The sequence below is a fragment of the Melopsittacus undulatus genome, chromosome 7 (genome assembly GCF_012275295.1).
Source record: "Melopsittacus undulatus isolate bMelUnd1 chromosome 7, bMelUnd1.mat.Z, whole genome shotgun sequence".
Classification (NCBI taxonomy): Eukaryota; Metazoa; Chordata; class Aves; order Psittaciformes; family Psittaculidae; genus Melopsittacus; species Melopsittacus undulatus.
This window is the reverse complement of record NC_047533.1, coordinates 17,979,186-18,003,334: the sequence shown is the minus strand read 5'-3', so window position 1 is coordinate 18,003,334 and position 24,149 is coordinate 17,979,186.

The window sequence follows — 24,149 nt, the reverse complement described above, 5'->3', positions numbered from 1 at the left end:
ATTGAAGGACAACATAGTACCAAACAAAAGATAAATATAGTATGATGAACTATCCTAAATGCATGGAGTAAGTTGTAATATAGGAAAAATACAGTTTGGCGTTTATTTTTCAGTTTTAACATACTTACCTGATGCACTTTGAAATGATGATCTGAAAGTCACACTCTGTGTAATATGTGTCCGCTACAAGCATTATTGCAGCTGGTTATGAAGATTAGAGATTTTATAGTATGTAGAGCTATCTGTGCACATGTTAAGTACAATAAATTTACAATCTGTATCACATTTTCAAGATACTTGAACCAGTACTACTACAGTGCTTTTTTTGCATGAATGTTATTGATTATAGTTTCAAAGAACACGCTAGAAAGGCGTGACCTTTTTTGAGACCGTTTGTTTTGGAGCATGCTCAAGTGTGTTGTACCAACTGCTGCTGGGTGTTCTGCAGCAGCAGGTGCCCCCTCAATGCACAGGTGCTGCGGCTGGCCAGGAAAACCTGTGCATACACACACAGCACCAGTCATAGGAGGGATATGCTGTATGTGTGCACATGGTTTTCCAGTGTGGATGGGTGTTGGGAGAATAAAAAGTAGGCTGTGGGATTGCAGTCCCTGACAGAGCAGGAAAAAAAAGGAGAGGAAAAAGATTGAGAAATGCCTTTCATGTGTGTGGCTTCAGTGATATCTGAGCAAGCCAACTCCAAGATCTGCTGTTGTATTACCTTTAGCTGGGGATAAATGAATTACGTTTATCTTAAAATAATTAGGAGAAAAATCGGTAAACATACTCTTTTGAAGCAATATAAAAGATGTGTATCAAGCAGATCAAGCCATAGAATCATGTTTTATTGTGTGCTGCTAACAGTATGGTGGGTATTTCCTCAGATCAACATCAATCTTGAGTTTTGACAGTGTAGCTGGTTTAAACCAAGTCATAGCCAGATGTCCTTAAACATTCTGGCTATTGACTTGTATTTCACTGCTCAGTAAGTAAACGGTACCCTGCATACCTGATGATTCACTCTTTCTATTCTATGTATCATTTTCCATGTTGATTTATCGACATTTAAGGTCATTTTGCTGTGTTCTCAGATGCAACGTTATAAAAAGTATCACAGGTTGTAATGCTGTCTATAGAGATAGATAAATCTAGATTGTTTCTCTGAAGTGTTGTGTGCTGGCAGCATCAACCTGCTGGTAACCAAAACAACTACACTATGAAGTTCATTGTTATTTTTAAAAAGATGCTGTAATTGAATGCATACACACACTGACTCTTAGGTGCTGTCCTGATTTCTGCACAGCAAGGGTCTGCAATCTACCAAACTTAAGATGTCTAAGGGAAAAAATATAATAAAAAATGGAGATATACCTGCAAACTGAGAGTGTGAAGTACGATTAATATGCAGAGAATCTCATGCTACTGTTTCAGTAACTAGGTCTACTTGACATACTATGTTGTTCTTCAGTCTTTCTGTTGCTGATGAGGTGGAGTTTTCCCCTTTTGCTTTTTTGCAATATGCCACATTGTGCAATCATCTTCCCAGCCCATTTCCAGAATTGGGAAAATGTGAGAAATACCTCTGTGGCTAAGATCTATCAAACTGTTTCATTGTTTGCTTCAAAGTCATTGCTTTCAGTCTCTCTCCATAGGACTACATGTTTGTTTCCCTACTGGGGAAACAGGGGACAGAGGTGTTAGAATAGAATAGTTAGGGCTGGAAAGGACCTTAAGATCATCTAGGAGGTCAAATATCAGAATGGGTTTCATTAAAAAGTCATAGGTTTTGTCTTTTCTGCCATCCATTATGTGGTGATGAAGATTCTCTTTGCAGGAGGAACTTGAAACTTTCAGCTCTTTCAGACAGTGGTTCCTCACTTCTGCCTCTACTTGCTGCTTGGAAAGCATACGTGAAACACTCAGCTGAATGAGTACTTTCTCACCTTTTCTGCCTGATCTGTTACCTCAGCGCAATGCTGCTTTGAGGTTATGCATTTCTTCCTAGATTGGTTGATTGTCAGTGAAAGGAGCGTATGTGATGCCTTCAGTGGAACTGGTTGGTCTCTAATGCATGTTTTATAAAACTGAATTCCAGGGAAAAAAAAAATTAAGATTAAGGTGAGGAGGGAATAGGTATGACTGAGGGTATACAGTGACATAGCTCTTTACATGGCACACCTGCTGTTAAGTTTCTCCCTGATACTTTAAATCTTTATTAAACATACAAGCTAGCAAGACTTAAAATTATACAGATTCATACCTGAATACCTTGCTTACTTACTTAGTTTGCAGGGTTGTACGGTATAGAATTATAAAGATCACTTCTGATTTCTAAAGTCTTTCAGTCATTCCAGACTTCTTGAGAATCAGTGACTTTTTTTCCTTCCTGAAGATGTTGGGGTGTTCAGCTAAAGTCCCATTTGTATTAAAAAAAAAACAAAACCAAAACAACTGTACTGATAATTTAATTCCATGGTTTACATTACCAGGGTTCAAAACTGACTGATTGTACTTAGAAATGCCAAAGCAAAAATGTTTTGACCTGTTCAGAATGGCAGATAAAGCTACCTGAAACATATCAGTAACTTTCTAACATCTTGTTAAGCAGTTTTTTATCAACAGTCACTTTCATCAACAGCACTTTAAATTAGAACTAGACTGATAATCTGTTTGGACATCTTCAATTAAATAATTCAGAAGAAAGTAGGATTTTTTTCCTGTCAAGAGCTCAAAACATTAATACTGTGCTTTCACATATGCTGCATCACAAAAAGTACATACAGACATGCTGTCAAATGAGAGACAATTTCTCATTGAAAACAAGAAAAATCTGATGGCATTGTCAAATCCCTATTTAGTAAGTGGCAACTTACAATGCTGATCATGTAGATGGTTTATTGTCCATTTTGCAGGTGTAGTGTTGAAAGAAATGTGTATTCAATAGTAAACATACACTTAATTAGATAAATTGATACCAATTTCTTGTTGCAATACCACTAAAATGATGGTCTATGTTCCCAGAAGAGTATGTATTGATTAAATTCACCTTGCACTGGAGCAATTAATATAGATCTTTTCAATTCATAAGTGCCTGCTTTTTTATTTGAAGGCCTGATCTTATAATAGTTGCAATATAGTGTGGTGTTTACAACTGAGAATCACATTGTTAAGAAATATACTTGGTCCATAAGTATTTGAACAGTAGAATTTGGCCCTTAAGATTCCTCAATGCCTTACAGAGAAGGGAAGAAATAAAGCTTTTTCTCTCTTCCTGTATAGTACATAATTTCATAAACCAAATTTAGTCTGTGGCTTTAGGGAATACACAACTACATTGACAATACACCTTGGAATGCTAATGTAATCATGTAATGCTAATATAATGTGAAAGAATATGAGAAACAAAAAGTTATCAAAAGAGAGTGTTTCCCTGCTCAGAATACTGCAACTTCTTAAGAGTCAGTTGTTTGTTTTCTGGGAAACAGAACTTCTCAATTAATGCTGAGATTTTTGTGTAATATGATTTGAGAAACTTGTATTTTAAGAAGAAAATCCACACAACCAACAAAGTTGTGGATTTTCTGACTGAGGAGAAATTAAATAGCATATACTCTGTCAAGTTTCTAGGTTTATATTTGTCTCTAAATGATAGGCAGACAGTGACTAACCAGGCTGGTTACATGAAGCCCTATGTAGTCCATACAACCTACTTGGGGCAGAAGACCGATGCAAAAACCAGCTCGAAATTTGTTAGATTTAATTTCATTTGTACTTTTCAGAGAAAAGCAATAGAACTGCATGGAATCGCAGAGAAATAGTTTGGAAGATAAGTTGAGAAGTCTTACTTTTTATCCTGATGGCCCAAGGCAGGATCAAATATTTATATAGTATTTCAGACATCTTTTGTCTAATATACTTAAAATCCACCAGTACTGGGTGCTTCATAACATAATAATCTACTCCAGAATTTCTTTTTCCTGATACAAAGTTTTCCTAGTTCTAAAGTAAGTCTTCTTACCTTTAAAGCCTGGTACACCAATTGGTCGAAATACATAGCCAAGATTTTACACTGCTGAAGAGGACAAAAGCATTATTTTGTATATCTTACAGATTTTTGTCTTGTTTATATTTTCAAGTGCGAACTGCTGCCCCTTTTGCAGCAGCCTTTCACCTGTCTTCATCCTGTGATTTAAAATGTTCAGCAGTGTCAGACTTCTCAAATACACGAGTCTTACCTAAACAGTTTTTCCTCTCCTGTTTCTGTAAGATAGATTATTTCTCGGGACTCTGCTTGGTGTCTTTTACTTTACAAATGATAACTAGTCTTTGAGTGTTACTTTTTAATTTCCAAACCTGTTGGAAGCTTGCTGACAACAGTGCTTGAAATTGGAAAAAGTATGGTACAGACTTCAATTTAGCTCCAGGAGTTTCAGCCTTGCATGAAGGAGAGATTCCAACTTGCCTCCGTTGATGGTAATTCTACCCATCATGCAAGAGCTCTTTGAGAGTTACCGTTTCCATGGATATGAGATCAGCAGCTCCCAGTTCCTGTTGGGTCTGAGGATCAGTTAGTATAGAGCAAGTTACATCCTTGCAGTGCAGCAAATGTGGTAGCAGTCATTGTCTTACAAGAAGTAATAGCCATCAGCTTTGCCTCATTTCTGTGGGAAGCTGGATGAAAGACTGCAGGGATCCTCAAGGGCCTCTAGAACTTCTCTTTTATGAGTTGAACAGGTATTCCAAATAAATGAAACAGATAAGTGCGACTTCAAAATGCACAGATTTCCAGCTATTGGATTTGGATCTTTAGAAAGGAAGCTTTCTGGGAGACCTTTTTGTGAACTGTATCTTTTCTAAGAATATCTTAGCTCTTGAACAGTTGATATATAGCATGAACATCTTAGGGTTTTTTTTCCATAAATAAAAACTGAAGACGGTTACTTGAAACATTTTCTAACATGAAAAGTCAATGTCACAGGCAATAGCAAAGCTTTTGAAGTTTCAAACATTTCTTATTCAGATTATTATTATCAGTGCTGTACCATCTCACACTTAGTAAGATGTGCCACCACTTTTATAAATGTCTTTGCCAAATGTTATTATAATGATAAAATGCAGTGTGCTGATTCCTCTCATATTTTTCAAAGCTGATGTATCTAGGAAGCTTTAATCAGGAAAGATATAATATATTTCAACTTTGGTACGAGCATCAACCTTTTTACTTCTAATTTTGGGCTTACATAGTCCAAAAATGTTAACTTTTGCCTAATTAAAACCACCATTAGGATGGCACTTGCATACAAATGGCCATACAATATTTATTAGCTACCTTTTGCAAAGTCATTTTTATGGTTTGATAGTTTAGGGATATGGTTCTTTAAGCTTGTAGTTCCAGGAGAGTTCAGTGATAGCTAGTCTGTGGATATTAATAAATTAAACTGTGTGTTTGAATTCAGTTTTGAGATATGATTCTATGTAATAAAACTATTTTGGTGAGCCTGGGCAGAGGCTTTTATCAGGCAGTCCTCCAAAGGCACAGAGCTGGCACTTTGACTTTATGCCATTAAACATTCCTTGTGTTGGCCTTGCTTGGAAAATGTTACACTTGATTTTTCTATGTATATATAGCATCTTCTCTTTTGTATACTTCATCAGCTTCACAGTGTTTGATTCACAACTTTGTTAACATTAATCACAACTGATATGTTTTATACACTGTGTGTCTTTGCCTTCACAGCATTTATTCTTCCTTTGAATTTTATTTTAAATGTTCTGCAAATATATCAGCCTAGTATTGCCTTTTTCCTTTAGAACAGCTCCGTTGGACACTTGACCTTAGCTGGAAGTAAAGTGCACAATGAATTCTGTTTGTTGTGCCTCTTCTTGTATAACTTTTTATTTAGTCTAGTCATTAGTTTTTTATTAAGCTATAAAGCCAGTAATCATGTACCTTTGATAGTCTGTGAGGAGAACTGTATTGTTGTTGGATGATAGGCTCACAGTACTTTTTAATCTGAATTCCTGACATCTTAAAATTACTGGATGTTTTCTGGTGTCTTAAAGAGTAATTTGTGATAGAGAAATTCAATTGAGAAGTCTTAGTAGGAAGATCCTAACTTTCTTGGTCTAGGTATTTGGGCTACACCTGAATTTGGGAAATAGTATCTTAGACTTGTATTGTGAAATGGGGTTATTGAGTAATAATGAATAACATTTTTTTACAGGGTTTAACTTCTAGCGCTAGTCTAGTTTGACTGACTAAATGCCTGCTAATAGCTAGAGTGCATTAAGTGAGCTTCTGGACCACATCTTCCCACATAGTTTTATCTAAAAGAATCCAGTTGTGCATTCCAAGTGTATTTCCATTATGTGAACCAAAACATGGTGTCTGGGAACTATTAGGTGACTTCTGAAAGCACATTTCTGATCTGAATAGAAATGCTGGTATGTCTGCATATCAGACAGCACTGTGGGAGCTGTGCCATTTTTGAGGGCCCAGAAATTGGATGAGTCTGTTGAATTACAATTTGATCTCATTTGCAGAGTCCAAATCTGATCCTTCCCAGATCAGGGAACTGACAGTTCTAATATTTTAGGGATGTTAAAGATTGGGCCTATGTATATGTCTTGTTAGAGCCAAATTCTCTGGAAGAGATTTTACTAACATCTAATCACCATCATTGAACATCAGCATCATTGAGCAGAAGCTATTCCTCACTATTTGATATCTTGTGTCGCTTGCCTGATTGACAATTTGCAATAAATTCTCATTGTGTGTATTCAGGATGCCCATTTAGTTGTGACTGAGGGACACCATGTGTGCAGAACGTAGCACAGAACTCCCATCAGCTAAATGCCTTCTTGAATAGGAAAATGAATAGCTGTGTCATAAATACACATCATAGGTTTTAAAAGTAGAATACATATATACTAGGATTTCAGTGCTGGACTTCTTAGATCGGCTGTATTGCAGACTGTGTTCTGCAGCATGATGCAGGCACACCCTGGTAACTTTTAGTAATCTCTGTGTTTCAGGATGCAATTACTTGTCCAGAGAGAGTATACAGAATAAGTGAAACATCAGAGGGAAAATTAAGTCAATAGCACTGCAAGGAGTATAAGTCTGTGTGAAGGTTGGCTAATTTTATAAATTAATTTGTTATTGCAACTTGAATTGGAACTTTTAAAATACTGTGCCAAAGCACAGCTCGCAGAATATTTCAGGAATGTTTGTAAGTACACTTAGAGCGGGATCACAGCAATTGGGTAGTGTTTTCCTTGCACACCATGACTATAAAGTCTGATAGTACTTGTGTTTGCTATAGAAATGGCCACAAAGCCAACGTAACTTAATTTTGTCTTGGCCATATTTTCAAGTTCAGAATCTACACCTTGCAATACCTTTTTATTTTAAAGAATCAAATTTATTTTCAGAACTAATATGCTTCTTTTAAACATTGCTAAATTGCTTCTAAATCCAATTATTTCAGAGATGACACAGCTGCCAGATTTATTCTTAGCTCATGTAAGTGCCATCTCAGCCTATTATAAAAATGTTTTAAAATCTTGAATACATGAAGACTTCATTCCTTGTCTCACATACTTGGTTAACTTAAAAAATGACATACAGGGTTTTTTTGTTTGTTTTTTTTTTTTTTCCCAGAATTATATAAGTGGAAATCTCTTCCATGCTGGATGCTAACAATGGAAATCATTAGCTTAAAAGTGACTGGAAATTTCTAGTCAGCACTGGCAAGGCCACACCTGGAGGGAGTACTGTGTCCAGTTCTGGGCTCCCCAGTATAAAGGATTACATATTATTGCCATGATCTGTCTGAAACTAACTTTGAGAATCAACTCTTGTGTCAGTAGAATTTCCTTATCTGTTAAGACTCTTGTTAGTTTTGTATGTAGAATGGGGTCTGTCCTTTTTGCCATTTGGTCTCCTGTTCTTGCAAAGAACCTTCAGTGGCCTAGATGAGCATCAATAGCTGCAGATTTGAGCCACATCATGGAAAAGTTGGATCTGTATGGATATGTATGTATAGCATGCAAGAAAATGAAATTATTTTTGTTTCCCATTTCATTGTGTCTGTGTAACTAGTACTCGATTGTGGGGTACATCTATAGCATCTCTAACTGAACTGAGTAGGTCAGGTGGGGTAAAATAAGCATACCACTTCATGCTGGGTTTTACAGAAGTTTTCAAAACCTAAGTCTGGGATGTATACTAAATTGTCATCTCTTCCCAGGAAAATGTAAACCAGATTAAGGGTTCCAGAGCTCTCTCACATTTTTCACTTTAAGTGATTTAACGTGTTTTAGCTCACAGCAGCATCATCTAGATGTTGCATAATTACCTGTTTAAGAAATGCAGTCAGAACAGATGCTATAAGACTTGTATTAACTTGCATAGAGATGTTTCTAGTCAAGTCAAAGAATTTTGCTGTTACTAGTTGAACACAGGGAGCTGCACAGCTGAGCTCAGGTCAATATTAGCCTATTTCTTGAAGAAAAATATTTGGTGATTGGATCAGAACTAGTACTTTAGAGTTACAGTGGTACAGTTTTCATCTTTATTTGAAAACGTAAGAAATTTTCATGTAATCTGAAGTTCTGTCTCCCTTAGGGCCTTATTCAGTGCTATGTGAGATACTGATATCATGATTATGGTTTTGTTCCTTTCTCTTATTTTGTGCTGATGAAAAGGGAATCTTTATTTCTTAAATTGTCTCACTAAAAACTGTTATGTTAATAAAAACACATATAAATGATAAAACCACAAGTAAAAATGTGTGAGGCAAAAGCATGAGATGAAGCATTTGTACTTTTCAGAACTGTCTTGTAAACAAGAATGGAATTGCATAGACTTTGGACTTTAATCATACTTTAAACATAGTATTAGCTTAGTATTAACTTAATCTTGTTTGTGAGCATTTGTAACATGGCTAAAAATAAGGGGAAAAGCCCCAACTCACAAAAATCCCAACCTCTTATATTTTTTCCAAAGTTTTAAAATTTTGATTATTAAATTACAGTTTGTATTGAAAGTACACATAAGAAAATTATCCATTAGAATTTACAAACTCAGGGGAGATTAAAAAGAGCTTAGTGCTCTGACATTGTCCTGTTGGGCACATTACCTAACTGCTTGAAAAGCAAGACAGACTTCAATAAATATGTTCAGACCTGCATGCCCTATACTAAAGACTTCAGTGGAACTTTTGGTCAAAGTTATCTTTCTGTGCTGAGAAAATGTTGTGTTTAAACTTGTTGATACTTTACCAATTATTTTAGTAGAGAGAAGATAAACTTTCAGTCCCTTCAATTAGCAGTTTATTTATTATAAAAAAACATATTTTTCAAAGTGCAAATAAGAACAAGATCCTTAATTTTCAAAATTGTAAATTAGGATTTCCGTATAATAAAACATGGCTACAGCTGTGCCTCAAATACACCACTAAATATTATAAGAATTAAAACCACAAAAAGGAGTTCCAGGAAATACTGCAAAAACTATGTTAAACTTTTTAGCGCATGCCATCTAACTATGCTATATCTGCTGATTGGATAGTACTTTTTTGGCTAAAAAAGATAAACTAAACTCAACACCGTAAGTACCCATTCTTTTGTTTTGTTTTAGGTATGAGCTATGCTCAAAATGCTTCAACTTTTTCACTGATTTGATCATGAGAACTGTATAACTGTATTATGAATGTTCATACCCTTCCACACTAGTAAAGGAAATTGTCATTTACTAGACAAATCTCCCATGGACAACCGATTAAGAGGAGAATAGCTTCTGCCCAAGCTGACAAGCCCCAGCTTGTTGGAGCATGCTATATTTGCAACAGACACCTCTGTGGTGCTTCTTGGTGAAGTCCCAAGAAGTGTATGGCCTTCTGTGAAGTGCTGTTAGGATTTTTCAGGGAGTAATGCAATTAGCTGAGAGAAGTGTCATATTCAAAGTTGTGAAGTTATAACTGCACAGAACAGCGTACATGGAATTACAGAGAGACAATTTGAGTATAATTATTTGTTTCTGAAAAACCTGCTGACTCATACATCTCAAAGTGGATATGTGAAACTTTGGAACTCCTTTGCTATTAACACCTTTGTTTGAAGGTATAGAATCATCCACAGAAGAGAGAAGCTGTAAAATATGACTGAATTTGAAAATAGTAAGGAATGAAAGGTATTTTTGATCAGGAGAGACCTTGCACACTTGTTTGGCTTCTTCAAGCTTCAAGACATGATCATCATTACTGAATCTGAAAATCTTATCCAGGACTGCAAGAAAAAGAATATTCAGAAAAGCCTAGTTATATTAGTTTGCTGCCTTTTAGCAAATTAATGTAGAACCCGTTCAAGACCATGGTTTCTGAATTCATTAGATAAGGTGTCTTGGGGCAATATAGGGATATATAAAACCTTAATTAAAGCTAGTGCTAGGTCTTGTATGTGGGCATCACCTTTAGGAACCAAAACCACATAAACGCAGTTCTATAGCTCTGGAAGTAGTGAACTGACAGTAATTTTGAGCAGAGAACTGTTGAAATCATTTATTCATTTTATATTGTTTCCCCTGTCTTGCAGCTATCAAAGTGTAGCTTTTCAGCTTGGGACATAATTTGTACTGAAAGGTGATAGAGTAATTTTTTCAATGTCTTATTTATTAAAATTGAAGTTTTTGCTAATGAACTGGTAATTACTTTAATGTGGATTATAGCAGGCTTGGATACTATCCTGTGATTAATTTGCAGTTCAGCTACAAAAAAAAAATAAAATTGACAACTAGTAATAGGGGAAGCACTTATATTTTAAATTATTTTACTGAAGAGCCACTTCTTGTGGTTTTACGTGATCATTTTATAATAGCTCTTCTATCTGTTGAGTGCCATAAACACTTGCTGAAAGCACATTTGATATTTTAAACTTTTGAAACAAGGGATAATTTTAATGTCTTTTCCACTTTCTGTACACTTAAATATATCTGATATGAAGACACGTTGCATCAGGCTTAAACAGATCTCTAATTAGAAGGAAAAATAGAAGAAAAATGGTTGAATGGTGGAAAAGAAAAAGAGACAAAGAGTCTATCTAGTTTCTCAGCTCTGCCACTGCTTTTTGAAAGTAAGTACTTTCTTACATGGTTACAGTGGAGTTACATGTCTGTGTGACTTAGTATTTAAAATGTTGATGCAGGAGTATATTGGTGCTGTTCTTGTAACTCCTTTTAACAGAAAAAGAGAAATCAAGCAGAAAGAGAGTAAGTCTGATGCTGCATAGTCTACATGTAGCAGGGTATTTAAACCAGGTGTCCTGGTTTCAACTGAAATAGAGTTAATTTTTTTCATAGTAGCTGGTGTAGTGTTGTGTTTTGGCTTCAGTCTGAGAACAGTGCTGATAACATGCTGATGTTCTAGTTGTTGCTAATTAATGCTTACCCTGATCAAGGACTTCTCAGTCTCTCTCATGCTCTACCAGTGAGGAGGAGTACAAGAAGCTGGGAGGGAGCAGAGACAAGACACCTGACCTGAGCTAGCCAAAGGGGTTTTCTATACCACAACATGTCATGTCCAGTATGTAAACTGAGGGGAGTTAGCTGGAAGGGACCGATTGCTGCTTGGGACAGGCTGGGTTTTGGTCAGTGGGTGCTGAGCAATTGTATCATGCATCACTGTTGTTTGGGGATTTTTTTCTTGTTTTATCTCACTCTCTCTGACATTTCCCTTTTAATTATTATTATTTGTATTACATTGTAATTTAATTATTAAACTGTTCATATCTTAACCCATGGATTTTATCTTTTTTACAGTTATCCTCACTGTTACAGTTATCCTCACTGTCCCACTGAGGGCGGGGGAGTGAGCGAGCGGCTGAGTGGGACTTATTTGCCAGCTGGGGTGAAACCACAACACCGTGATTTAAACATGGCAGCCTGGTTCATCCTGCTGCTCAGTTAACACAAGATCTTTTTTTCTATAGGCTAGCAAAGTTTAGGGCACCATATAAGTAATAAAAACTGCTGTGCAGCACGTTGGATGAGTTGATACAAATCCACTGCTGTTCCATTCAATTGATACTTTAACCGTCAACAAAACCAATTATTGATGGTAGTTCCTCCCCTTACAACTTCTCTATTCATAGAGCTCTGATGGATTCCTATGAGAGTTCTGCACCCTTGCGGACTTGCAAACTTAGACTTACTAAAGCTGAATGCAGTTCAGGAAGCTGTAATGGGTAACTTGGGTAAGGTTGACTCACTTTCAATGGCATTATGGCTCTTAACTTCCCTTGATGATTCATTCCATTTTTAGAGACATCTTTTCTTCTTATTCTTAATGTCAGTAGTTTATTTAAACAGCAAAGAGAAAAGAAAATATAAATCTGTAGGCAGGGGAGTAGTATTCTGAATCCTTTGCTTCTCTCTGTGGAAATCTTCAAATTTAATGACCTTTTTTTTTAGCTGACATCAAATTTCAAGCGTTCTGCAGAGAGTAGCAGTTCTACAGTACAATTGTACTGTTCAAAGTGCATTGTAGGGTCCTCGATTCTCTTGTGAGTTTTCCCACTCTAAAAAGAAGATTGAGACTAAATTCTGAAATTATTAACTATTTTGGAAGATAAATTTCAAATGAAGATCATCTTGGCAAGAGCAGTGGAAGAGTGTGTATGTTTTGTTTTATGATTGAGACATTCAGCAGTACCTCAAAAAAGTATATAGGGTTTTGACAGATGTGGTGAACAGAAAAATGTTCTTTCCCATGAATATTAGAGGTTTTCAGACTGGGTAAAGACTTAATATGATGAAGAAATCAAATATATATATATTTTTTTTTTAATCAAATCACAGCTTCATGACAAGTTTACTTAATTCTAGTGCCATCTGGTTATTTTTAAGGGAATGAAAAAGTCTGTCACTTATTTTCTCATTTTGCCTCTTAGGAAACTGTTACGGCCACCTAAAAAAACGTTTCTTCATAACACTTTCTTCTGTTTGTATTGTAGTTACGGCAACTTCAGCCTTCTGTGTAAAGGAACAGAAGTTTGCTTTGACTTTTTTGGAGATAGAAAATTACTAGCAATGTCAGCCTCTGTTTCTATAGTACTGTCATTGCTTGGCTTGATTCTTTTGAAGACTCAGGAGAAGAATATTTAACACGCACTTTACAGCAGAAAGACCTATACTGAAATTTCAGTGAAGTAGGAAAAAGCCATAATTGACATAGTTTTGTGATTTAATTGCAATAGGCTGGTTTGGCTCAAATGCTAAAACAATCTGATGATTTCCCTCTGCTTTGGATGCTTTTTGAACACAACAGAGAAACAATATCCTGCTCAGTTCATGCAGTTCACTTGGAAACACTATAGTTTGAACCGCAGGTGTGTTAACTGACAGTGTAGAGTTTTTTGAAGTAAATATACTAATAAGAAATTTGCTGTTCATAGCAGAATTCATCTGAACCTTTTTTTCAGTCAAGCAGACACTTTAAAGTTTACACGAAATTTAGGGCTGAGAGCCTGTGTGGAGAAGCTAAAGGCTGCAGCCCAGGGGACCGAAAGCTTTAGCAGGTGTTGAGCTGTACTTGCAGCCATTTATTCCAGCTGCTGTGAGCCCCTCAAGGGCCCTAGTGGTTTTCATGACAATGATCAATCCCATCATTATGCTGCTATGTACGATCACCTGCTTCTTGCATTACTCTCCCGTTCCAAAGCCTCATGCCAAGGTCAGGAAGGTGACTACTGCAAAGCATCTGTACTGCAGCTTGGATCTTCCTCAGAAGACCAAGAAGTGATCAGTTTCTTATCCTTGAAAGCACAATCCTAATCTTCCAATTTTTAAAAAAGTGATTATATTAGTGCCTCCCTGTTCTAGCTTTCATCAGATGGATGCCTCAAGGAAGCAAAAATGATGCGTTCAAGCGATGTTTTCTATTCCAGTTTTTCTAGCCAAATGGTAACTGGGAAGTACTGGAAGTCTTGCAAAAAGACTGGAATAACCCCAGTTTTGGATTTTGAAGTATTTTCTTTGTATTAAGTGGCTTTGGCAAGGATCTGGGCACTTACAGGACATGTCTGTTGTTTAGAAAGGTGTGATAAACCATACACTGTCTTTTAGTAATGATTTTTGAAGAGCACCAGCATTTTCTGATTTATCTTCCTTTCAATAGTTGAAAATGCCTTCTTAAACAACTTACTGAAAGTTAAGTCTATTAATGAAGATTTTGGTGGACTTGGGGCCTTGGAAATTTGTTTAATAGTTCTGCATAGCTTTATCCTGCTTATTACATAAAATAATCAGGTGAATTTATGAATGAAGTTCAGAACTTGTTAAAATGGTAGTACATAGTTTTCACATCTAAAGTATCTGGTGTTGCATATTTTGTGTTTGTTAAATTTAGCAAAACTGCTGACATCAGAAGACACAATGGTGTGTTTATGCATTTGTTTCCAACTATTTATTTTTTTTAGTTAATCAGGAAATTAAAATGAACATACAAAAGTTTTGGTAATTTCACCATCAGGATATTTAAAGATTTCAGATATTTTCTAATAATCTGGGAATTAACAAGCTAATAAATGAGAACAAAGTGAACAAATGTTGCTCTTTTTTTCATTCTAAGAAATGTTGATCAAAAGTGGACAGCAAATAAGATTTGAATCCCCAGGTATAATATCTTTAAATGGAGCAAGTAGTTGTATTCAGAACTGTGTCCAGTTTATTTTTGTAGATAGTTAACATATGATAGTAAAATAGGCATAGTGAATATGCATATAATGGATATTTTTCCAATGTTATTGGGAAAATATTGTTGAATGTATAGATATTTGAATTAAATAAATGGTTGTTTCATTCTGCAGTGTATGTAGAATTAAATATCCCTCTTCTTTTACATGTAAACGTGGAAAAAAGATAAAAATATGGTCTAGATGAAGAACAAAAGCTATTTATTTTCTTAGAAAATATGGAAGAGATGTCTAGTGTTAGGAGAAAAAAAAACCCCTCTTTTGCACTCTAAAAGGAATGTTGTTTCTAGAGCTCCCTTAGAGCCAATGATCTGATTCTCAAAGCTGCTTGAAGACTGTGGGAGAACTGCTCCAGGTGGCTTCTGAGAAACCAGAAAAGCCACTTCAGATCACAAATGAAGAGACTGCATTGTCTCAGTTTGCTACTTGGTTCTTAGATTTCCTTTTACCATCTGGCCATATCAATGCACTGGATTGTTTTAAAGCAATAAATTGTTATATATCTATTAACTTCTTATTTTGAGGCTCACTGCTGTGGTAATTTGAGTGCAAATTGAGCGATAGAATTCAGTAGCCATCCAGTGCACAGTATATGAATAGCTTTTAATAATGTGCACTGCTGGAGCTTATACAAATGATTTTTCTTTGAACTTTCTTTTCGTTTTATAAGTATTCTAATGTTTTGCAACCTTAAACTCACCTCTCTCTCTTTCTTAGTTACTTAAAAGAAGAGATTTTTTTGTGTGCCACCATCAGGCTGCTGGCATAAAGTTAACTGAGTACTAATTACAGTTCAGAATTTTTCTGTGCTCAGAACTGAATATACACAAAGCCACAAAGTATCCTCCTGCTAGGTTCCCATCTTTGCAGGTTTTCTAGGTACCTTAAGACTGAAGTTCCTGAAGCATTCAAGTAGGTAAAATCAATCCATTTTCAAATTAACCCATTTTGTTAACACATGTTGAAGAGTCATGGAGAGGATGTTCACTCTCCATTTCATTTTACCTAGGGTCACAAGTAGAAAAGTTTTTCTGGTAGACTGCCTTCTGTGGCACTTAAGTATTTGCTAAATCCTGTAATCAAAGAGGCTTTTTAAATATAGATATTTTATTGAATCAAAGTTGTTATAACCTCTGAACAGTGAAGGTGTGAAATGACTTCCCATGAAGCCTCAGAGGAGAGGAACAGCTGTAAGATCTAGAGAATAGAGATAGTTCATTTGGGTCTGATTCTGGGATGGTCTTACACTTCCCAGAAGAGGATTAAATGTTCTTTACTTACTATTGTCAAATGTACAAAATATACAGCATCTCAAAAGTTCTTGACATGATCAAGACTTAAGCAGTTGTGTAAAGCTGATTATTCCACCCACCCCTTAAACTGATGATTGAGTTAAATAAACATTAAGAATCAGAAGTCTTAAAAGGATTATAAAACTTGAATTCAATACCCTCCAAAAGCATTTTTACTAAAAGTTATCTCTTTCTAATATAAACATTACTAAACTTGCACATTGTCAGAATTGATAACATGAGAAAAGAATTGAAGCAATATCTTTATTATTTTGCTGTTAGCCCAAAATGTGATTAGTTTTCTAAATGTATTTTGATTGTATACTTTTTACTTCAAATTTCTTTGTAACTTTCTGAGTGCAGTAGAATAAACCATTATATTTTTTTCATTTGTTAACTTTGTGTTTGAACAGATTACAAAACAAACTGTGTATTCATAGAGATGCATTCAGAATATGTTTAATATGCTTTTCATGTTGTATCTAAGGAAGATTTCAACTAGTCAGCATATATTTTCAAAATGGTTCAGATGTTAAAATTATCTTGTAATACAATTAACTCTGTCCCAAATTATTCCAGTATAATTACTTTAATCTGAACTTTGCCATTATATTTTCTGTTTTCAAGTTCCAATAATCAGCTATATCTGCTGCTGCACCTGATGAACTATAATGCTTATCTGTGGATGTTTCATATCTTCCTATAACTTTCTTAGATCCTGATTGCATTAGGATGAAATTTTAAGGGTCTTTATGAAGGGGAGAAATGTTCAACCTTCCTCATGAAACATGGAGAGGGAGACACCTTATTTGTAAAAAAAAAAAACTTTGCAATGCAATTAAGACAGAAAGGTGAGACTTACCTACAAAAAGTGTCCCTATGGTTAAGAATACTTGAGTTTCACAGTGAAAACAGGTCTGGGTTGGGTTGGACTACTTTTTAGATGTGCAGAAAAAGTCTGATTCTACACAGTCTCATTGACATCAGTATAGGTTCTCAGCTGGTTTAAGCACATATGAGAACCAGGTGATTAGCAGAGCACTAATTAGTGCTCTGCTCAAAGAGTCTCTGACTATATGCCCCACAACTTTGAGGAAAAAACTCAACAGCTCTCATTGGTAATAGCCTGGAAGGACCAATTATTTACTTCTGAACTGCTCTTGTAGAGTCCCCTCCAACCACATAGGCAGGCTAGAACTCAAACTGCCTTGATTGCCTAAATTTGAGTACCCAAGTACAACAGGACACAAATCATCTTTGCAAGCATGACAAAAGTATGACAGCAATAAGGAATGTTTAGAAGCTGGGAATATATATGTTGATTTCCTCCCAGAGCAGTGACTGACAGTTGCTTACCTTTTCCCTGAAAGGCAGCATGAGTCTTAATGCGTTGTTAGAAGAAAAAAAAACCCAAACAAACTAGTGAATAATATTCTGATAGCAGTTATTTTCCTATTTTTGAGCTGTTTAGGCAGGAGGTACTTTAATTTGCAGATAATTATTCTCTGCAAATTTTCCAAAAGTTTTGATAAATATTGCTAAATATTGCTTTCAACCAATTATTGTACCAGCATTTCCCTTCATTCAGTCTCTCACTCAAGTACCCTAGTCTGTTGCATGAACTAACCTCAAAATTCATTTTCAATTCTTATAAAAAGTGTCAGAAAAGTGACAAAGCTATGGCTTTGGTATTGACGTTTTTTGCCACAAGGGCTCTTTTGGCTGTGATATAATTAGAAAGTAGAAAACTATTACTTTTTCCTGTATTTCAGTGGTTTTATTATCAGGTTGCTTTCTCTCACATTTTCTATTTCCAGTATCAATTTGCTCATCATTTGTGGTATATGTGCAGAACCTGAATTTATTATATTTTTTTTCCAAAGGATCTTTATTCCTTTTGCAATGGTAATGATTTGTGTTTCCATATACTGAGAAGTGTGGATAATTAACTTGCAGTAAACAGGATCAAATTTTGAGGACTTGCTTATGAAAATCAGTAGGCACCTAGGTGGTTGTGTAACCTCTCTATTTTTGCAGCCTCATTTGCCCTGCTTCTTCCATCATTACTTTTTTCAGATGAGGCTATCATTTTGCAGTTATCCCAGAAATAGGACTTCAGAGTGTACTATGCAGTTCTCAAGACTCTGACAAACATTATTCTTAAAACCCAGCTAAGTCTCATTTTTAGTACATCTAATAACATTAATTTCTTGTGATTTTTTTATATAATGTTAAATCTTGAATTAGTCTAGTGTTTATTTAGGGAGTTTTTTTTCCTCACTCCCCCAGTTCTACTGATTATTATCAACCAAACATCTGGCACCTTGTTTGTTTTTTTTTTTATTTTTTTTTTTTTTTCAATCTCTGTCTCTTTCTCTCAAACAAAACTCACAGATATGTAATTCATTAGATTGAATAGGCTTAGAACTTAGGAAAGCAGCAATCCTCTGAACTCTGAAATTTGGCCATTACAGCTTTTATATGTGACTTTCACCTTGCAAAAAATTGTAAAGAAATTTCTAGTACAAAAACTGTCCGCAGCTGTTGTATCTGAGACCGTATTCTTGTTTTATCTATATTTACAGTTGTCCATTTCTCACACTTCAGAAGATAGATGAATGAGGCATAGTACCTAATCACTCAGTATTGCAACACAAAAGTGAATATATTGTCCATTTGTAGCACTGCACAGATGTGCATCTTTTGAACTGCCATCAGAAACATTTCTCATAGTTCAAGTTTATTTTCTCTTCAAGTATTTAATATTTGATTGATGAAAAAATCACATTAGTGGTTTAACTGAAATAGTGTTTCATATGCTCTCAAAGGACTTCCTTCTGAAGCTTGAATCAGATTACTGGAGGTGGTTTAAAGAACATAGGAGCTGAGGGAAGAAACTAAAATCAATACAGCCTAAAATTTCTAATCTGATTTTTGAAGTTACTGACTATATTGTTTTAAGATTGTGATCCTATTAAACCTGGGACAAATCAGAGTGCCTTTAATTGATAGATTATGACAAAAAGAATGCCTAAAGATGCAGATACTAATGCACGAAGGCACTGTTCTGGAACTCCAGCTGTCTAGGTCAAGTTCCTGGCTCTGCTGTACACCACCTCAGGCAAATAACTGAGTCTTGCTGGGCTTCCATTCTCCATCTGTCAAATGAAGACAATGGATACATCCTTCTGCCTGGCCTTCATCTTGCCTATTTATATTGTGGCTTAGAGGAAAAATAAATGTTTCTTAAAACATGTTTGTATGGTACCAAATATACTGAGGCTTTTAGGCACTTCCATGTTACAGTAAGGGATGACAGCCTCTAGGCAGAAGCATTTTTAATGTGTGTTCTGCAGAATGGATTTGCAGTCCACTTCAGGCCAGTCTTGAAATAGTGTAAAACTTTTATTGTTTAGTTACCATATTGTGGTTACCATAATTAGTACTTTCTGCATTTATTATTTTTTGAGTTCCCCCATCCTGCCTACCCTCTCCATGCACAAACACCCTTCTAATAGGACATTATAAGTAACCAGCATACATCAACTATTGATAGATAATGGCTTGCGTTGTATTGCTAGTAATAAAATTTTAATTTTTATGGCCAAATTGCATTTTGTGATCCCATAGTGCCTATGAGTGCTAGGACTTGATAGAAATTGAATAGACATAAAATGCATTCACACTGCCCAATTTAGGTACTTGATCAGGTTGAAAATGTAGCCAGAAGAGGGCAGATCTGGGCAGGAATTCTGTATTTCCCTCTGATGGGGCGTCTCTCTGCAGGACTATAGATTGAATCAAGGGAATTTACCCACTCAGTGAGGGAAATTGGGTACTAAAAGTCATATGGCTTCTCTCCTCTTTACTCCCTTCTAACACAGCAATTTTTATTTTTTTTTTATCTTATTCAAGTGGGTGTTTCTTTCCAACACAAAACCTTCATTTACTGCCACTGTAAAAAAAAAAAAAAAAAAAAAAAAAAAAAAAAGTGTGGTTTATAAATGTCTGCACACAAATCAGTGATGGTGGTTTTGGCTTCATGGTTTTTACATGGAAACACCCTCTGAAAATCTTCTGACATGATCCTTTAACACAGACTTGTTATTATAGTAAGTACTTTTTTTGGTCCAAAATTAATATCTAGAAAGAGCAATTTGCCATGGTGTAAAAATTTGTGTATACTCATAATTCAGTATATCACTTAAAATGGAAATGAGACTATGAAGTATTTTGACAGGCATTTAGCAAGGCTGGAGATTATTCAGTAGTGTGTTTACTCTTTTGAGATTAATTTGGCCATTTTGAACTAGTAAAAGGTAGTATATATTAGTGTAGTAAGGTGAAAATAAATGTTCTGTCTCATGAAGATGGATTGGGTTACCACTGTCCCCTTGGATATGTGATGGTTACATGAAAAGAAACTCGGTGTTACAATGTAGTTTCCATGAATAGTCAGAGAAATGTAGCAAAATACAGTTGCCTGTTCTAGTTGTTACAAGAAGGGCCATGGTACTTGACTACCTTAAGTTATCAGAGCCCCAGAGGATCCTTAGCTACTCTAACACGGTACAGAATTAGGTCTGGATGTTAAATCACCTTCTCATCCTTCCCCAAAGTTTTACTTGGTCAAAATATGTGCTGAACTCTTGGTATTTCTCTTCTTAAATGAACAGCAGTAACAGAAGAGAGTTTGGGGAGCTGTGGGACAACTGTCATATCAATGTCATGGACTGATACTGTTTCTTTTTATGACTTTTTTAATATGGGGAAATTAAAGAAGGAATTTGATAATGCCACATGTCCTGAACCTTTAGCTGTCATTTTCAGCATTCATTTTGCATCACAAATTGAATTTTCAATTAAAAAAGAAATGTATGGTAGGGAGAATCCTAATTGCACCAGCATTTCTTTCCTTTTCCCCTTCTCAGTCTCCTCACTCCTGTCCCTATTCCAGTCTCCCTCCCTCAGGGAGAATAGAATCACAGTTGGAAGTTTCTTTAAGTCCATTAAAATAATCATTGTTTAATATCTACAGATATTGATGTATCAGTTCATTGAATGAATAGTAGGTAGCATTGATGAGTACTGGGTAGCAGTATTGACATAGTCTGTTGGTATCATTGTGTGACACTATGCTGCTGGTAGTACCTGTCATAAGCATACATGGTAACTACCGCTATACCCTGTATCAGGAGCATAGGTCATACCTTACAGTACCTGCTTATTGTCCTGAACATTTGGGTCTTTCTTATTATTGTGCGCACACTTTATAATTTTCTTTTCTGATGTGCCTCCAGTCTGTTAATATTTCTAAGCAAGTCATTTAATTTACCCTCTTAGTTTCCTCTTCTGTAATATGGAATAATAATGCTGCTTAACCAACTCTGTTTGCTTGCTAAACTCTACCATTAAAATTGCTCAGTTATCATTCCAAAAGATAGAATTCTTTTGTTTGACCATTATACAGAATATGACAGAAAGTGGCAATACCAAAGTGTGAGAATCGCAATATTTCAGATGGTGGACTCCAGTTACTCAGAGCTAGGAAATGCCGTAAATGAATGAAAGGGAGAATGAATAGAAGTCAGAATGAAAGGGAAAAAAAGAAAATCAGCAACTCATAGGAAAACGCAACTCATAGGAAACTCATAGGAAAAAAATAAATAAGTGGTATGAATGCCTGTTTCTCATTAATTGCACCTGACTTTTACAATATGCAATACTATGTACAGGAGAATAAGCTTTATTATAGATCTTAATACATTAATTGGCAGCATGTGGTATACAACCTCATTTATGTAAAGGATTCAACTGAGAAATCACAATAATTTTTCTTTTACAGGAGCTAGAAATATGTATATATTTGAAAAGGAATATTCATTTCTTCCTAACTCTGTTCCCTGGTTTTACTCTTCTATTTTAGTCTCCTTTAGAGTTAACACATCCAAATACAAGATGGGGGCAATGAAAAAGCTGAAAGCTTTGGAGTTGAGCAGCAGTTCTGGTGTCCTCAACATAAAAAGGAAATGCAACTGTTGGAACAAGTCCAGAGGAGGGCCACAAGGGTGATCAGGGGACTGGAGCACCTTGCATATGAAGACAGGCTGCAAAAGCTGAGGCTGTTCAGCCTGGAGAAGAGAAGGCTGCATGCAGACCTCATAGCAGCCTGCCAGTATCTGAAGGGGGCCTATAAGGATGCTGGTGAGGGACTATTCATTAGAGACTGTAGTGACAGCACAAGGGGTAATGGATTAAAGCTTAAAATAGGGGAAGTTTAGATTGGATTTAAGGAGGACGTTCTTTACTGTTAGGGTGGTGAGACACTGTACTGGGTTGCCCAAGGAAGTTGTGAATACTCCGTCCCTGGCAGTGTTCAAGGCCAGGTTGGACGAAGCCTTGTGTGACATGGTTTAGTGTGAGGTGTCCCTGCCCATGGTAGGGATGTTGGAACTAGATGATCTTAAGGTCCTTTCCAACAATAATTATTCTATGATTCTATAATTCTAAGTCTGCCTGTGTCAGGAATACATCAATTTACATGCCAGTGGAAGGTCAAAAATGTCATTATTATTTGCAGTGTTTATGACTGCTTTCCTAACCAATAACTTTAAGTTATGAACTGTAGGTGCTGGAAAGCCCTCTGATCTATGAGATGATTTATTAATTTGAATCACTTGATATTGCCTAAAGCTCTGAAAATAAGGATATAAGAAAGCACATTATTGTAATTATTCAATTAGGAATCCTTTCAATTATTCAGGTATTCTAATCACTTGGGTATTTAGCATACTGATAAATGATGATCATCTGATTAAATACAGATTTGTATGGCACTTTAATACTTTTTATCGCTGGAGGACAACATAAGCAAATTCAGACAAATGACTTAATCCTAAAAAATTGATTAATCTTGAATTCATTTGCTATAATTTAGCTGCTGTTAGAGGCATTGTTAAAAGCTCTGGAATTTGGCAGAAAATCTCATAGAATTGCTACAGAACCGTGTTCTATTTCATTTATTTGCAGTTATATTTCCAACTTTTAAGGGCAATGAAGGTAACCTTGCAAACAACCCATGAAATGAGGGGAGAACAACATAGTGCTTTTCCTTTCCATTTGCAAAAAAATAACTTTTTTTTTTAAATCCAGAGATGATCAAAGTAATCTTCTAAACTGACCTTCTCAGGCAGAAGTCTTTTTTCAAGGAGATTGAATCATAATTTATGTTTCAAATATGATTGCTTTTAACAAAACAATAAAGAGATAATCACTAATATTTAACTACTCTAAATTTTCAGATTTTTTCTGGGTTCAGTTTTCACCTTATGCATCATACATGGTCCATGTCAATCAGCCTCAAAAATTTGCCATAATCAGATCTCTTTTCTGTTTATGAGTATCTTCACAGAGAGATGTAGTCATCCCTTAACTTCCTTTACTTTGCAGTTAGTCTCTGAAGTTACTCTTGTCTCCTTCGAAGTGTGGACTCTAAACCAGAATACTGTTCTGGTATAGTTTGGGTTTTTTTGTTTGTTTGAACAAAAATATAGTCTCTATTCTTTGTTCCTAGAAGTGTTGTTTTTTTGGTCTGCTGAGCTGACAAAAACCCCAAATCTACTAGGTTTATCCCGTAGCAGTAAAATGTCCTCCTGATTACTTACTTCATAAATCTTTGCATTTGTCCGTATAAGGAATTCATAGTGTTCTTTAAATTCCTGATAAAATCATTGACAAGTTGGACCACGAGCCATTCTTCTGCATTCATAGATATATTCTCATTAATGAGTGATCCCTACCATTTATGCTTAATAGGATCTTAACTATGAAACAGTAAAACTTAATGAATAGAGACATAGCTGAAAGCCAGACAAAAGCTGGTGGAGATGATCACACTAGTAACAGAGCATTTAACTAAGGTGCTATGTGAGAACTCTTTATATCACTTGATAGAGAAGGGACATAAAAAAGCCCACAGGTATTTTTATTGTATTAAGACAAATAACAGTTCTAATTTGCTGGTATCTTTACAGACTTCTGTTCATAACAAACTAATGTCTGCTTAGCTGTCAAAATATGCAGTTACTGAATCTAAAGTTTATTATA